General features: G+C 40.5%; 5 non-coding genes across 5 annotated transcripts; 1 reads left to right on the top strand and 4 right to left on the bottom strand.

Moving 5' to 3' along the window:
* Positions 1 to 247: 247 nt before the first annotated feature.
* trnaq-cug (transfer RNA glutamine (anticodon CUG)) lies at positions 248 to 319 on the bottom strand. The gene has a single exon. It is a non-coding gene; the product is annotated as a tRNA-Gln (tRNA).
* Positions 320 to 722: 403 nt separating this feature from the next.
* Positions 723 to 795, bottom strand: trnaf-gaa (transfer RNA phenylalanine (anticodon GAA)). Its single transcript has one exon. It is a non-coding gene; the product is annotated as a tRNA-Phe (tRNA).
* Positions 796 to 890: 95 nt separating this feature from the next.
* On the bottom strand, positions 891 to 964 carry trnai-aau (transfer RNA isoleucine (anticodon AAU)). The gene has a single exon. It is a non-coding gene; the product is annotated as a tRNA-Ile (tRNA).
* Positions 965 to 1,056: 92 nt separating this feature from the next.
* trnap-ugg (transfer RNA proline (anticodon UGG)) lies at positions 1,057 to 1,128 on the bottom strand. The gene has a single exon. It is a non-coding gene; the product is annotated as a tRNA-Pro (tRNA).
* Positions 1,129 to 1,269: 141 nt separating this feature from the next.
* On the top strand, positions 1,270 to 1,342 carry trnaa-agc (transfer RNA alanine (anticodon AGC)). The gene has a single exon. It is a non-coding gene; the product is annotated as a tRNA-Ala (tRNA).
* The last annotated feature ends 16,158 nt before the right edge of the window (positions 1,343 to 17,500 follow it).

Here is a 17,500-nt window from a genome sequence, read left to right on the forward strand (position 1 = left end):
TAGGGCTCTGTCCTCGCCGGTGTCTTTGAGGGCAATGGAGACCTTCTCTCTGATGCCAAGGGGAATTAGCTCAAATGGTAGAGCACTCGCTTAGCATGCGAGAGGTAGCGGGATCGATGCCCGCATTCTCCAGGTGGCCACTTGGCCTTTTACTTCAAGGGGAACTCCCGAGACGTGCTTTTGAGGATGACTGCTGTGTAAAAGTTTTTTTCTTGGATGGGCTCCTGCGCACATTCCTGGCAAAAGCAGGTCCCACCGAGATTTGAACTCTGATCGCTGGATTCAGAGTCCAGAGTGCTAACCATTACACCATGGAACCTTGGCGTTGGCTGGCTTTTCTCACAGAGCAGCATAGAGTTAAGTCAATCAGCCTAGAAGCGCAACACCAACGAGCCAGCGAAGGCTTTGCTTTTTGAGCCCATGTTTTGCCAATTCCGAATCGGTTCCAGACAGCCAATTTCACAGGTACGACAGCAGTGGCGAGACGCTTCAGTTTGCCCCCACCCAGCCACAAAAATGTTGCTAAGGTTCCACCGAGATTTGAACTCGGATCACTGGATTCAAAGACCAGAGTGCCAACCATTACACCATGGAAACGCCATGTCCTGACTTGTGGCCATCTGAGAGGCAGATAGTGATGAGGCTAGGTGGATCCAAGTAGAAAGCAGGTGGCGTTTGGACACTGCAGCCCCTCGACCAAAAGCACACAGTCACTGTTCCTCTGCCGAAACCCGGGATCGAACCAGGGACCTTTAGATCTTCAGTCTAACGCTCTCCCAACTGAGCTATTTCGGCCGGGTCTGGCAGCAGGCGTGCCAGCAGGGATTTCTGTGAGACCGGCCATCACTTGTGAAAAGCGCAAAAGCTGAAGGTACCAGAGAGCAAAAGAGTGGCCCGTACGGGGATCGAACCCGCGACCTTGGCGTTATTAGCACCACGCTCTAACCAACTGAGCTAACCGGCCTCCCATTGAAAAGCTTCGATCACCAGTTTCCCAGAAATATTCCTGCTTGCCCGTGACCCTAATGAGACCAAAGCGATTAAATGCAGAAGCACGGGCTCGTCCGGGATTTGAACCCGGGACCTCTCGCACCCAAAGCGAGAATCATACCCCTAGACCAACGAGCCAACTCGTTATACGGTACAGCTGCTGCCTGGCTGCAAACACTGCTAAAGATCGAAAAGTCTGATGCAGCACCTGCACACATGCTAGGGCTCTGTCCTCGCCGGTGTCTTTGAGGGCAATGGACACCTTCTCTCTGATGCCAAGGGGAATTAGCTCAAATGGTAGAGCGCTCGCTTAGCATGCGAGAGGTAGCGGGATCGATGCCCGCATTCTCCAGGTGGCCACTTGGCCTTTTACCCCAGATAGCAAAATTGCTCTGGCCCAGATCCGGCCCACACTTGACACTTTCATCTGGCCCACTACCCGCGTGGAATGATGGCACTTGGGCGGTCCGCTCCCGTTTGTCAGATTTAGGCCGCAATCAAGCCATAGCAACGCCGCATGTCAGCCATGAACAAAACGCATGAAGCAGAACTGGCCCACATCTGGCCCAGATAGCAAAATTGCTCTGGCCCAGATCCGGCCCATACTTGACACTTTCATCTGGCCCACTACCCGCGTGGAATGATGGCACTTGGGCGGTCCGCTCCCGTTTGTCAGATTTAGGCCGCAATCAAGCCATAGCAACGCCGCATGTCAGCCATGAACAAAACGCATGAAGCAGAACTGGCCCACATCTGGCCCAGATAGCAAAATTGCTCTGGCCCAGATCCTGCCCACACTTGACACTTTCATCTGGCCCACTACCCGCGTGGAATGATGGCACTTGGGCGGTCCGCTCCCGTTTGCCAGATTTAGGCCGCAATCAAGCCATAGCAACGCCGCATGTCAGCCATGAACAAAACGCATGAAGCAGAACTGGCCCACATCTGGCCCAGATAGCAAAATTGCTCTGGCCCAGATCCGGCCCATACTTGACACTTTCATCTGGCCCACTACCCGCGTGGAATGATGGCACTTGGGCGGTCCACTCCCGTTTGTCAGATTTAGGCCACAATCAAGCCATAGCAACGCCGCATGTCAGCCATGAACAAAACGGCAAAATTGCTCTGGCCCAGATCCGGCCCACACTTAACACTTTCATCTGGCCGCATTTCATCTGGCTCCTGTTTTCCAGATTTGGGCCACAATCAAGCCATAGCAATGCCACATGTCAGCTATAAACTAAACGCATGAAGCAGAAATGGCCCACATCTGGGCAACAGTTTATTTGAATTCTGGCCCAGATCCGGCCCAGATGTAATATCTTGCTTTGGCCCACATACTGTGTGAAATGATGGCACTTGGGCGGTTCGCTCCTGTTTGCCAGATTTGGGCCACAATCAAGCCATAGCAATGCCACATATCAGCTATGAACAAAACGCATGAAGCAGAACTGGCCCACAACTGTTGCCCAGATGTGGGCCAGTTCTGCTTCATGTGTAGGTATTAGATCCGGCCCAGATCTAATACCTTGCTCTGGCCCACATACCACATGGAATAATAGCACTTGGGCGGTCCGCTCTTGTTTGCCAGATTTGGGCCACAATCAAGCCATAGCAATGCCACATGTCAACCATGAACAAAACACATGAAGCAGAAATGGCCCACATCTGGCTAACAGTTAAATTTAATTCTGGCCCAGGTCTGGGCCATATCTAATACCTTGCTCTGGCCCACATACCGTGTGAAATGATGGCACTTGAGTGGTCCACTTTTGTTTCCCAGATTTGGGCCACAATCAAGCAATAGCAATGCCACATGTCAGCCATGAACAAAACACATGAAGCAGAAATGGCCCACATATGGCTCACAGTTAAATTTAATTCTGGCCCAGGTCAGGCCCAGATCTAATACCTTGCTTTGGCCGATATAAACCAGAACTGACCCTAATGTGGGCCACAGTTGGTCTTTTACACAATCCTCATGTGGCCCACATGCTGTTTGCCAAATCTGGTCCACAATCAGGCCATTGCACAATTCAAGTTACCTTTCTTTGTTAATGCTTTATAAAGTTTCAAAACAGATTTACAGGAATAAACATGAAAATAATTATTTAATTATTCAAACAGAGTTAAATTCTGCAGTAAAGCAGCCCTAAAAGAAAATAGTGTCACAGCTGAAGTCAGGTCAGTGTTGATTCAGTTCTGTTCAATAACTGTGTAAGGTTCATCAATTATGAAATCAGTTCAATTTGCTATAAAGCAGCTTTGCAGAAAACATGATCCAGCGCAGTTCAGTTCTCCTCCAATAGCATCAGTGCAATTAAATCAATATTATATAGACATTAGAAATACCATAGACATTTTGTAATTCTTGCTGCCAATGATACAAAAAAATTGTGCTTAGAAACAGTCTCTCTGACAGCGTGCACATGTCGTCAAACGAGGTGTCTTTCACTGCTTACTGCACTTTAGCAGTTTAAAATCCCTTATTTTTTAACCATAATGCTTAAAAATGCAGGCAGATGATAAGATTTCATTACCACACAAGCAGAACAGCAACGTAACTACGATAGAGATGATGGTCCAAAATCAGTAGCAGTTGATACATTTCTACCAGTTAATCATATCTACCAGTATATAGCCCACCCCTATTGTAGAATATTAAGCGTCCCAAACTAAGCAAGCCTAAGGCGACAGTGGCAAGGAACCCAAAATCCATCAGGTGACAGAAATGGAGAAGAAAAAACCCTTGGTAGAAACCAGGCTGAGTTGGGGGACCAGTTGTCTCTGGCCAACGAACATGGTGTGAATATGATTCAGGCTGCATTACAAGTCAGACTATGGATTGCAATAATTCAGAATATTTCATCTAGATCCACCAGCTTGAAGATCAGGATACAACATGCCGACATGGAGTTGAAGCTGGCCTTAGGGGTCTGTGCAGAGGACAGAGGATCTGTGTTGATTGTGTTGATCTGTGTTAGCAAGTTCCTCACAGGGGATCCGTCTCTAGGAGTTGTCTAGTTGACATGTTATCTGTTGACATTTAGGGCTGTGTTGATGTCTAGGTGCAGGTCCACCACCTGATCTGGATTTGGAGCAGATCCAGCTGACAATGGTAACCTCGGGATAAGAATGAAAGATTGTTAGCAAAGAATACACCAAATAAAACCATTACTGTACCTTATCGCTGCCATATTTATATAAAAATGTGTATGTCACTTTTATGTATATAGATTATAACATCCTAAACACTAAAATTAGGGTTTTATTGACATGATTTATTATTTTGTGCAAAAAATACTGAAAATTTGGCTTCCCAAACGTTGATTTTAATCGTGTCTGGATTTACTTTCAGTGCAGAAACAACTGCTGATCCTTGTATCATTTGGTTAATTTCTACAATTCAGAAAGATCAAACAGATCTTAATATTAATCTGCACAAGCGACAATCAGGTCAGTTTTGGGAAAGATCTTGGGACATGTGGTCTTCACCTCACAGCCGGTAGGAAAAAAATCGGGATAGGACTCGGAAATCATGTTCATGGAAGTGATTATTAACGTTTAGGGGTTTAACGATACACTCGTGTCACGATTAAATATGTATCTCGATACTGAACTCCCGACACGATATGTATCCCGATACGATATGTATCCCGATATAAAGTTTTTATTTTTATTTTGTACTTTTTTATTGTTATTATATTATTATTTGTGTATTATTATCAGGACCCACAAATATTCCCCCATTGCATTATTATTAATTATATTTAACATTATGTTTTGTCATTGTATGATTCTATGTAATGAGATTATTAATGTAATAGTGTCACTGAAACTCAAAGTAAATTAAAAACAAAAATCCCTCACGAATTACTCGCACTTTAAATGCAGGCAGCATTGCTCATGCTCGCTATGTCCTGCTGTTCCTGCTATTAATGCAGTATAAGAATGAACCATCTAAACTGCTTTGAATAATCATACTACTAAAACTAAATGTGATCTGGTGATTTAAATTATGTTTGCGCTTTCACTAAGGATTGCCGCTTTAAATGGTGTTTGCACTTTGACTTTGGAGGAGTGCCACTTTAAATAATGTTAGCGCTCTCACTTTGAAGAGGGTCATTCCAGCAGTGCATGCATTTCAGATGATCAATGCAATCAATCACAGTTCTAATCGCAAGAAAGTGTGTCAAAATGGCCGCTCTCAAACTGTAAATGTTTAGCTCATCCAAGAATTTTACCTCACTTTCATGTTGTTTTCGCACGTCACGCAATCATTTGAACGTCTGTGTTTACTACAGAATGTTCACTGTGTTAAAGCTACACTGTGTAACTTTTTTAGTTTATTTTTAGCTAAAAACACTTAGTTCTTTCAAAAATATGTGCTCATTAATGTATGTAATGTGATGTAATGCACTTCTTTCAAGTAATAAAGTATTTTTGTAAGTTTATAATATACCATTGAAAATACATACGGGTGAGATTTGAATGCCGGTCGCCATGTTGCCCCTCCATCTTGAAAGTACATTAGCCAAAGAGGGACATACCCGTAAATTCAAGCTTCGCCTTTCGCGTTTTAACACTTGATGGCACTCATGGACGAGGTTGAACTGGATGCCATGTTAATCTTGGACTAAATTGGCCACTGTAGGAGTTAAAACAAAATCGGAATTGAGAGGAACAGAAACTAATAATCACTGGTTGGTCAAATTCCTTTTCACCACTAGATGGGGGAAATTATCACACAGTGTAGCTTTAAATATTTTCACCACATAAAGCCATTGTGTCTATTCAGAAGACTTGAAGATTTCAGAAGATTTGGATTAGACCACTTGATTACTTTATTTTTTGCATCGTTTAAGTTTGAGAGTAATGGACTTTAAAATGGGTTTCATAAAGAATATCTTCATTTGTGTTTGGAAGTTAAACGAAAAACGACATTATGGTGAGAATTATGACAGAATTTACATTTGAGGTACATTTGTAAATTTGTGTCTGGGTAAATTATACCTTATAAATAGGCTTACTACAGCAAGTTGAGCCTTGGATAAAACAACTATATTGCAAAGCATATCGTTTCCATCAACGATACATATAGTCACATTTTATTAATGCGATATAACAATTTTTCATTACATCCCTATTAACGTTACTGCAGTGTGAAGCAGAGCAGGAGCGAGTGTTGTGGAGCTGAGCAAGGCTGCTGGAGTGATTGTTAATGAGATGAACAACACAAGCCTCACGAGCAGCGCGAAAAACTTTGATTATGCCGTAGTCGCCGGCACTATTTCTGCTTTTCTGGTAATGAGTATGAGGTAACGCAGCTCTGTTTATCATATAACACATTTGAGTGAGTTTTAAATTATGTTATGACGTTACTCTGTGCGTTCACTCAGCGGCTGCTGTGACACTTGTTAACACTACAGTCGGAGTAAAGCGCATCAGCAGAATAAAACCAGAAACCGAGGGTTAAGAGATATGATGACATCGTTAGGCATCGACGCCCTCACACGTCCCGGTTCCTTGGTTAAAATAGCAATTTTCTCACGATTTACAAATAGTTGGAAACATTTGGGATATTGAAGGTTCTCAACTGAACAAAATATGTAGTATTGGCCTAGTGATTTTGGGATATCTCACTGCAAATGTTACATAATGCTATTTTACAAATCTAGACGCACCCTAGCGGCAGAAAATCTAATTTGCCATGAGTTTAGTCTAGCAACTCTAAATTAGGGATGCACGATATTGGATTTTTGCCGATATCCGATATGCCGATATTTTTCAGCTCATTTTGGCCGATGCCGATATATGTTTATTTTTTCCCTTTGTTTGGAAACAACACCATTTTGAGCAAAAACTATTTTTTTTCATTCTGGTTTCAGATTTCTGAGGTATCCTTACTAAAAGGATTCTTGTTGAAGATAAATACATTTTAATAAAGTTCTTTTTATGATAAGAGTATATTAAAAGCTCTGAAAATAACAATAATAAAGTCAGTAATTTTTCACCCCAGATGCAGCTGTAACCTTAATATTGTATTTTTGGATTTAACGTTTGTGCACATGAAGTGGGGGTGGCATGACATCCATTGATGCTGTCTTTTAATTCTACAATTATTGTAGAGCTCCTTGGATTATTTTTTATCATCCATTTCATAAAATTTTATTACAGATTAATACACTGTATATAAAAGTATTTAATTTACAAGTGTCATGCTTGTGATTTATGACATCATTACTGATTTGTTTATTCTGAACAAGAAGTAACTTCAATTTATTTGTGTATTCTACTTTTCATTGTATTAGTGTAACAACAGCGCACCCACTACATGTATAAATATATAGCGGTCTAGCGGGAGGGCACTAGGACCTGGAGGAGCTTCTGATGCTGTGGAGGCTGCCGCACGCGCTAGAGAGTGGGGAGACGCGATTGGGCTTGTTTTGGGTACGTTTTGTTGTGAAAACGTGGCAAATCTGCTGCTGACGGTCACGTCCTTCTGTACGTGCATTCAGAAATTCAAGGCAGCATTTAAAAACAGTCAATATAAATCACTGTACATGCAATGCATTTTCTTGTTTTCACTTGAAGAATGACTGCAGTGCTAACATGGTCTTATCTGTAGCACTCCTTGCACACGTGAGTTATTGCAGGCGCATATCAACACGTTATCATATCGGCAAGGCATATCGGCATAATGTTTTCATATCGACCGATGCCGATTTTTATATTTTAAGCGTTTATCGGCCGATTCCAATGTCGTGCCGATAATATCGTGCATCCCTACTCTAAATACACTTCTGAGCTGTAAAAACCAAACTCTGGTCAGGCCAAACACATTGTGTGTAGAGCCAGTGGGCGGGGCTTAACATAATGACGACAGAGAAGGTTCCGAGCAGGTTGGTTGTAGCGCTATCCTATCGCGTGCAGAGGTAGTTTGAAAGACAACCGTTTATCCCGCCCCTCGGATTGAGCCCTGTCAATGGTGAGTTCCCAGAGCTAACTTCCTGATGTGGCTCTGGCTTGTCAGGCTAACTTAATGCAGATTTAAGTGAACATTTGGGGAGCAGTTGGGGAAATGATGTCTTTATATTTATGTTAATGAAACAATAAAAGAAAAAAGGTAATCACTCACTGTTCTTAACTGAACTACATTTGTAGCTTTAATAATGATCAATTCATTTGTAACAAACACACTAAAGACTAAACATTGATTTTTATTTTATTTGATTATTTGTTTTTCTTCCCTAAAAAGTTTAGATAAGTAAAACACTACAATATCTATACAGCTCTGGGAGAGAAAAAAAATGAAGAGACCACTGCAATTTTTTTCTTAAATCAGCATCTCTACAAGTATGGAAGCCTACAAGTATATTCTGGCTTTACTGGCATAGGGATACAGTGAGCGTCGGGTTGCTTCCATCCTTAAAATTTTAAAGACGGCGGTTCATAAGAACAAGGTCAAGCAGCAGACATTGGGGACAACAAAGTTACAGACTGGCAGAGGGCGAAAATAACTCTACACTGACTGGAATGACCACCAACTCATTCGAATGTCACTCAACAACCATAGGATGACCTCAGGTGACCTACAAAAAGAATGGCAAAAGGCAGCTGGGGTGAAGTTCACGGCGAGGACAGTTCGAAACAGGCTCCCAGTAGACAGGGCTGAAGTTGTGGAAAGCTAGAAAAAAGCCCTTCATCAATGAGAAGCAAAGAAGAGCCAGGCTGAGGTTTGCAAGAGACCATAAGGATTGGACTGTAGAGGACTGGAGTATGGTCATCTTCTCTGATGAGTCCAATTTTCAGCTTTGTCCAACACATGGTCTTCTGATGGTTAGACGGAGACCTGGAGAGGCCTACAAGCCACAGTGTCTCACACCCACTGTGAAACTTGGTGGAGGATCGGTGATGATCTGGGAGTGCTTCAGCAATGCTTGAATTGGGCAGACTTGTCTTTGTGAAGGACGCATGAATTAAACCACGTACAAGGTTGTCCTACAGTCTAAAAAATGCTGGGTTAATAACAACCCAAGTTGGGTTGAAAATGGACAAACCCACACATTGAGTTGTTTGAAAAGGTCCATTCACTGGGTTCAAACAACCCAATTTCTGGGTTTGTCCATTTTCAACCCAACTTGGGTTGTTATTATCCCAGCGTGTTTAGAGTGTAGAAGAAAACATGCTTCCTTCTGCTCTGACAATGTTCCCCAACTCTGAGGACTAGTTTTTTTGCAGTGGTCTCTTAATTTTTTCCAGAGCTGTATATATATATATATATATATATATATATATATATATATATATATATATATTAGGGATGCCACAATACTCAATATAATATTGAACCGTTAGGTACGCATTCATGGTTCAATATGCGCTGGTGAATTTTGTTTTTTTTCGGTTTTGCATTTAATTATTTATTTCCATTTCCCCCCGTTTGAAATATTCCCATAGACAGTAAAAGAAATGGACAGAGCTATCCCATTGACTTCAACGGCGGAAAAATGAGGCCAATCAGAGGCACTCACTTCCTGATGGCTGAGCGAACTGCGCAGACTCAGACGGAGCTTGAGGACGTAGATGTGACGTGAGCCTCCTGTCTGACAGCTGTAGGTCTTCTAGTAGTTGTGGAAAGTGAAAGCTGAATCACGTTGTTTAAATATTTTCTCCCATTGCTTTTGGTTCTCTATGGGCTTCTCCCCATTCTTCTCCCTTGACTTTATCAGACTTTATGTCTCCACGTCCCCCCGACTGCCTCATAGACAGTAAAGATTGCCTGCGAGCGTCTCCTCAGGTCTATACGGTAATTTCTCAACTGTGCGACAGAGTCGCGTTGGTTATGACGCAATAGTTAGCCTATTTTTACAAAAACAGCTTCTGCGGGGCGATAGTGTAAGATACAAGGTAATGGAGCCTTTTATGCATTGTCGAGTTTCTTTAGAAATAAACAATGGACAAATTGAGTCTTTAAACGCCTCTGATGTAAAGTTATTCACTGTCAAAGACGCAAAAATGAATGGGAGTCAATGGGATGCTAACAGCAGGTGATGGCTTGGTTAGCAATGGTCTGATCAAGTCAAGGGAGAAGAATGGGGAGAAGCTCATAGTGAGCCAAAAGCAACAGGAGAAAATATTTAAACACCCTATGGGTGGAACGCTTTCCGAGCGCTAGATTACCCCCTTGAATATTCCTCTTTATTTATTCTGCTCTTTTTTTAATGGTTTGCCTGAGTCTATGCGCTGATTTGAGCAAATATCCAATGAATCATATGCACTAAAGTTAAGGGTGTTTACCCGCATTTACGTTTATACTCTACATTTATTCATTCAATTTCATACTTAAATGCTACTGTACATCTCTGAGCTGCCACTGTAAATCTTTATATATATTTATTTTATTTAATACAATACACTGGGAATGTGTATACATTTTTTTATGTAAAGTTTTAAGTTTAAGTAAGGGTTTTCAAGTCTTTTAAGTAAAATAAAGGAAGAGTATTGCAATAAAAACCATTTTCTCCTTTACTCTCCTTTATTACCTTTTTCTGTTCCTGTCACCTAAGAATAGAAGAGCAAAAAAAAAAACCCGAACCGAACCGGAAAACCGTGGTTAAAAACCAAAGTAAGGTTATGTATTGAACCATGGACTAACTGTATTGTTGCATCCCTAATATATATATATATATATATATATATATATATATATATATATATATATATATATATATATATATATATATATATATACAGTTTCTATTACTGTTTTTTATTGCATATTTCTTCAATTTTTTATTAACAAAGATGAAATAGATGAGATAGACCTAACAGGTGAAGTGAAGTGTAGTCCCGGATTTACTCCAAATGATTACAAACAATTAGTAAAATAGACCGTGTAAATTACTTGCGTGTCCATTTTCGTTACTCCTTTTCTCTTCTTTCTCTGTCTCACTTGCAATTTGAAGCCATCTGTTGAAGTGGGATTCTACAGCTTACTCGCTTGCTCTGTGATCCTGTTGTTTCTGTAATACAAGTAATACAACTAGTTAGTGCAGTTTAATGTCAAATTTATACATAGATGAATTTCAAATTATACATTATAATTATAACATTATAATTGGGAAAATACGTTGACCATACAGAACTGACTGCAGGTTGGTATACAGTGAGTGAAAGTGAAATCATCCTGGTCTATGCTTTTTTTCAGCAGAAGACAATGTGATTTTCAGTTCGAAGGACTTCTTTGTAACGTTAGTGATGGGAAGATCAGATCATTTTACTGACTTGGATCTTTAAATCATTTAGCAATCACGTCAAGTAGCGCAAACTTTGATAACAACTTCATATTTAAAATAAATAATAAAATAATGATAATAAAAACTATACATATTGCAGGCAAAATAACAAATTATGAGAAACAGATGATTCATTTAGGTTATTCTGGTAACGTTAGGCCTTGTTCATACTTTTGTCACGTGAGAGCCGCATAGACTAACTATGAAACAGACAGATATTAATATTTTATCACCATTTATTTAGCAGTTAGTAATTATCAAAATCACGTGACAAATGTATGAAAGAGAGGTGAACTAACGATAATCAACTTGAATTGCTAACGTTATGTCACTTACAAAATCCTTCAGGCAATGGCAAAAGTTTTGAATTGACAAATTAACTAATGTTTGATAGCTAACAATTGTAGCTTTCATTAGCTAACGTTTTAATATCACATAACATGCAGTAAGTTACTCCAACTGAATATAACGAAGCAATCCCCAAAACGAAGCAATATTTTTTTTATTAAATCTTACCTTAACTTTCTTTGCCGTTTTCCACCGTCAAATCTCCAAACAATAATCCTCCTCTGCAGCTCCGTCTTTTGGGCGCCTTTTCCGCGGCTATTTTTTAAATTTAAAGGGCCGGAAATAGGAACTCGAACCAGTTGATTTTATATATATATATATATATATATATATATATATATATATATATATATATATATATATATATATATATATATATATATATATATATATATATTCTAGCAAGGGATAAAAAATGTTTTTTGTAATGAAAGCATAACAACAAAAAAAAGGGTTGAAAAAAGTTGGCTTCAAAATAACAATAAAATGTTCTCATAGCAGGTTTTGCTGATTTGTCATTCATTTAGCCTACTCTTAAATGCATATCTCAATTAATATACTGACAGGTTATAGGACAGGACATATATGATACAGATAATATTCAATATTTAAGTCAATATTTAGCAAACATGAAAGACAAATTGAGTATTTTATTTAGAATAATTTAGAATATCAGGGTCACTTGAAGCGGTTTATAAGATGACACTGCCTTAGTTCCATACATTTACAGGTGAAGGTGATTTCAACAAGACTGTTTTTGGATATTTATAACATTGTTAATCCTGCATTCCAATCAACAAATCATATTTCAGTGACAAGCTTAAAGTTTATGTCAAGTTTATGTTTAAATGCAGGGTTTGGTGCTAGTTATTTACCTATCATTTCCCTCTGGGTTAGGTTAGGGTTAGGGGGTTAGGACTATGTTTCATGACAGGAATTGTGTTCCAGGATAAATATATACATATGTTGACCCAGGAATATGTCCTACTTAAAATCATGACAAAGATTTTCACATACAGCAACTCAAAATGTATCTCAGCCAAATATTCAAGTCAGGACCATTAAAAACAGTTCACAAATTTGACCTGTTGCAAACAATTCTTAATCAGACACACACACACACACACACACATATTTTCAACCTACTGTAGCTGTCTGTGTGTACACAGTATACACACAAACATGATTTTTATACTGTAAAAACTGTATATTGTATCACCCTACACTAAACCTACCCCTAAAACTTCTACCCTTCACAGAGAAATCTAAACTTTTTTTAAAAATTTCAAAAAGCATAATTTTTTATTTAGTTTTCTTCATAGAGACCAAAAACATCCCCACATGGACAAGGATTTCAAATATTGCCATTTCTGTGTCCCCATAACATAGGGTTTACCTAGACCACACACACACACACACATTGTTTTTTGTGTGAATTGTGGGGACTTTCCATAAGCGTAATGGATTTTACACTGTACATTATATCCCCCTACACTGCCCCTACCCCTAATCAAAGGAAACATGCTGCAGTTTTAAATTTTCAAAAAACATAGTATGTTTATGAATCTGTTTACATTGTGGGGACCGCTGGCTGGTGATCTCAGGTTTATATGACATTGTTTGGTCCCTACAATATAATATAAACAAGTACACACACACACACACACACACACACACACACACACACATTGCCCCTAAACCTACCCATCACAGGAAACATTCTGCATTTTTATTTTCTCAACAACAAAAAAACTCATCCTGTATGATTTATAAGCATTTTGAAAAATGGGGTCATGAGTAATGTCCTCATATTTCACCCTCTCCCACATGTGTCATACCCATGTCATAATACACATTTAATCAGTGTCCTGATATTTAACAAAAACATGCCCACACACACACACCTCACACACACACACACACACACACACACACACACACACACACACACACACACAGACACACACACACAATTAAAGTTATGTACTTTTTTTATCACAAGGCAGGCCAATCCACAACTGATATAGTCTTTTTGTCCAGATTAAAGTGTACAATTAAGAGTTGCATCCTATCAAATATAGCCCAATTTCGTTACAAAGTATTATGCCATATTTTCAAATGTGGGCATTTTTAGCTATACATCTAAATTAACTGTAATTATATTTATGGCATATTTTCCATGTCAGCTAGCCTAGAAATCTAGACACACCCTAGCGGCAGCAAATCTAATCTGCCGCGAGTGTCATCTAGCAACTCTCAATACCCTTCTGAGCTGTAAACGCCAAACTCTGGTCAGGCCAATCACATCGTGTATAGAGTTGGTGGTCGGGGCTTAAAATAATGACGCCAGAGTTGCGCTTGCGTGCTTCTAGTAAACACAGAAGCTGGCGAACGGCGGTCTTTCGAATCAGCTTTGACCGCGACTCTGGAAGACTTGGAGTTAAGCTTTTCTCTGAGAAAAGAACAAAGAACAGCACTGAAGTCATTCTTAAGAAGGGATGATGTGTTCGGAGTTTAGCCGATCGGATACGGCGAATGTTTAATCTATCAACGAGCTCTGCTTGGTTGCTCTGGTTGGTGTAGCGCTATCCTATCGCGTGCAGAGGGAGTTTGACAGACAGCCGTTTATCCGCCCCTCAGATTGAGCTGTCAATGATGAGTTTCCAGACCAAACATCTTGATGTGGGTCTGGCTTGTCAGGCTACATGTCAACTGTACTGTATATTTGGCAAACATGGCTGTAAATGTTATTAACTATTAACAGGCTTACACCCTGGTTAGCCAGTGCTGACTTTGCTGTACATTTACCAAATGTGGCCCAAATTTGGTGTAATGTATTCGGCCCATATTTGCTATGCCATGTCTGGCCCACTTTAGGTTCATATTCAGATTTGCCAGTGATTACTGTCCCTCACCTTTGCCAAAACTGCCCCAGATATGTTTTAACATAATTGGGCCTCATTTGCTGCACTATTTATGGGCCAGTTTAGGTTTACAGCCTGGTTAGCCGGTGCTGACTTTGCCATATATTTGCCAAATGTGGCCTAAATTTGGTGTAATGTATTCTGGCCATATTGGCTATGCCATGTCTGGGCCACTTTAGGGTCACAATCAGATTTACTGTCCCTATTGGCCAAAACTGGCCCAGATATTTTTTAATAAAATTGGGCCACATTTGCTGCATAATATGTGGGCCAGTTTAGGCTCACGCTCTGGTTAGCCAGTGCTGACTTTGGCGTACTTTTGCCAAATGTGGCCCAAAGTTGGTGTATTATGTGCAGGCCATATTTGCTATGCCATGTATGGGCCACTTTAGGTTCATATTCAGATTCACGAGGGATTACTGTCCCTCACCTTTGCCAAAACTGGCCTGGATATGTTTTTAAGAAAACTGGACCATATTTGCAGCACTTAATGTGGGCCAGTTTAGGTTCAAGCCCTGGTTAGCCACTGGCCAGTGTTGACTTTGCCATATATTTTCCAAATGTGGCCCAAATTTGGTGTTATGTATTCGGGCCATATTTGCTATGCCATGTCTGGGCCACTTTAGGTTCAAATTCAGATTCACCAGTAATTACTGTCCCTCACCTTTGCCAAAACTGGCCCAGATATGTTTTAACATAATTGGGCCACATTTGCAGCACTTAATGTGGGCCAGTTTAGGTTTACACCCTGGTTAGCCAGTGTTGACTTTGCAATATATTTTCCAAATCTGGCCCAAATTTGGTGAAATGTATTCGGCCCATATTTGCTATGCCATGTGTGGGCCACTATAGGTTCACATTCAGATTTGTTAGTGATTACTGTCCCTCATCTTCTCCAAAACTGGCCCAGATATGTTTTTAAGAAAACTGGGCCACATTTGCTGCATTATATGTGGGCCAGTTTAGGCTCACATCCTGGTTAGCCAGTGCTGACTTTGCTGTACTTTTGCCAAATGTTGCCCAAATTTGGTGTAATGTATTCGGGCCATATTTGCTATGCCATGTGTGGCCCGCTTTAGGTTCATATTCAGATTTGCGAGTGATTTCTATCCCTCACCTTTGCCAAAACTGGCCCAGATATGTTTTAACATAATTGGGCCACATTTGCAGCACTTAATGTGGGCCAGTTTAGGTTCAAGCCCTGGTTGGCCAGTGTTGACTTTGCCATATATTTTCCAAATGTGGCCCAAATTTGGTGTTATGTATTCGGGCCATATTTGCTATGCCATGTCTGGGCCACCATAGGTTCACATTCAGATTTGTTAGTGATTTCTATCCCTCACCTTCTCCAAAACTGGCCCAGATATGTTTATAAGAAAACTGGGCCACATTTGCTGCATTATATGTGGGCCAGTTTAGGCTCACATCCTGGTTAGCCAGTGCTGATATTGCTGTACTTTTGCCAAATGTGGCCCAAATTTGGTGTAATGTATTCAGGCCATATTTGCTATGCCATGTGTGGCCCACTTTAGGTTCATATTCAGATTTGCGAGTGATTTCTATCCCTCACCTTTGCCAAAACTGGCCCAGATATTTTTTTAAGAAAACTGGGCCACATTTGCTGCATTATATGTGGGCCAGTTTAGGCTCACATCCTGGTTAGCCAGTGCTGACTTTGCTGTACTTTTGCCAAATGTGGCCCAAATTTGGTGCAATGTATTCGGGCCATATTTGCTATGCCATGTGTGGCCCACTTTAGGTTCATATTCAGATTTGCGAGGGATTTCTATCCCTCACCTTTACCAAAACTGGCCCAGATATGTTTTAACATAATTGGGCCACATTTGCAGCACTTAATGTGGGCCAGTTTAGGCTCACATCCTGGTTAGCCAGTGCGGACTTTGCTGTACTTTTGCCAAATGTGGCCCAAATTTGATGTAATGTATTCGGGCCTTTTTTTCTATGCCATGTGTTGCCCACTTTAGGTTCATATTCAGATTTGCGAGTGATTACTATCCCTCACCTTTGCCAAAACTGGCCCAGATATGTTTTAACATAATTGGGCCACATTTGCAGCACTTAATGTGGGCCAGTTTAGGTTCAAGCCCTGGTTGGCCAGTGTTGACTTTGCCATATATTTTCCAAATGTGGCCCAAATTGGGTGTAATGTATTCGGGCCATATTTGCTATGCCATGTCTGGGCCACTTTAGGTTCAAATTCAGATTTGCGAGTGATTTCTATCCCTCACCTTTGCCAAAACTGGCCCAGATATGTTTTAACATAATTGGGCCACATTTGCAGCACTTAATGTGGGCCAGTTTAGGTTTACACCCTGGTTAGCCAGTGTTGACTTTGCCATATATTTTCCAAATGTGGCCCAAATTTGGTGTAATGTATTCGGCCCATATTTGCTATGCCATGTCTGGGCCACCATAGGTTCACATTCAGATTTGTTAGTGATTACTGTCCCTCACCTTCTCCAAAACTGGCCCAGATATGTTTTTAAGAAAACTGGGCCACATTTGCTGCATTATATGTGGGCCAGTTTAGGCTCACATCCTGGTTAGCCAGTGCTGACTTTGCTGTACTTTTGCCAAATGTGGCCCAAATTTGGTGTAATGTATTCGGCACATATTTGCTATGCCATGTGTGGCCCACTTTAGGTTCATATTCAGATTTGCGAGTGATTTCTATCCCTCACCTTTGCCAAAACTGGCCTAGATATGTTTTTAAGAAAACTGGGCCACATTTGCTGCATTATATGTGGGCCAGTTTAGGCTCACATTCTGGTTAGCCAGTGTTGACTTTGCCATATATTTGCCAAATGTGGCCCAAATTTGATGTAATGTATTCAGGCCATATTTGCTATGCCATGTGTGGGCCACTGTAGGTTCACATTCAGATTGGTTAGTGATTACTGTCCCTCATCTTTGCCAAAA

The sequence above is a fragment of the Pseudorasbora parva genome, chromosome 20, assembly GCF_024679245.1.
Source record: "Pseudorasbora parva isolate DD20220531a chromosome 20, ASM2467924v1, whole genome shotgun sequence".
In the NCBI taxonomy this organism is placed as follows: Eukaryota; Metazoa; Chordata; class Actinopteri; order Cypriniformes; family Gobionidae; genus Pseudorasbora; species Pseudorasbora parva.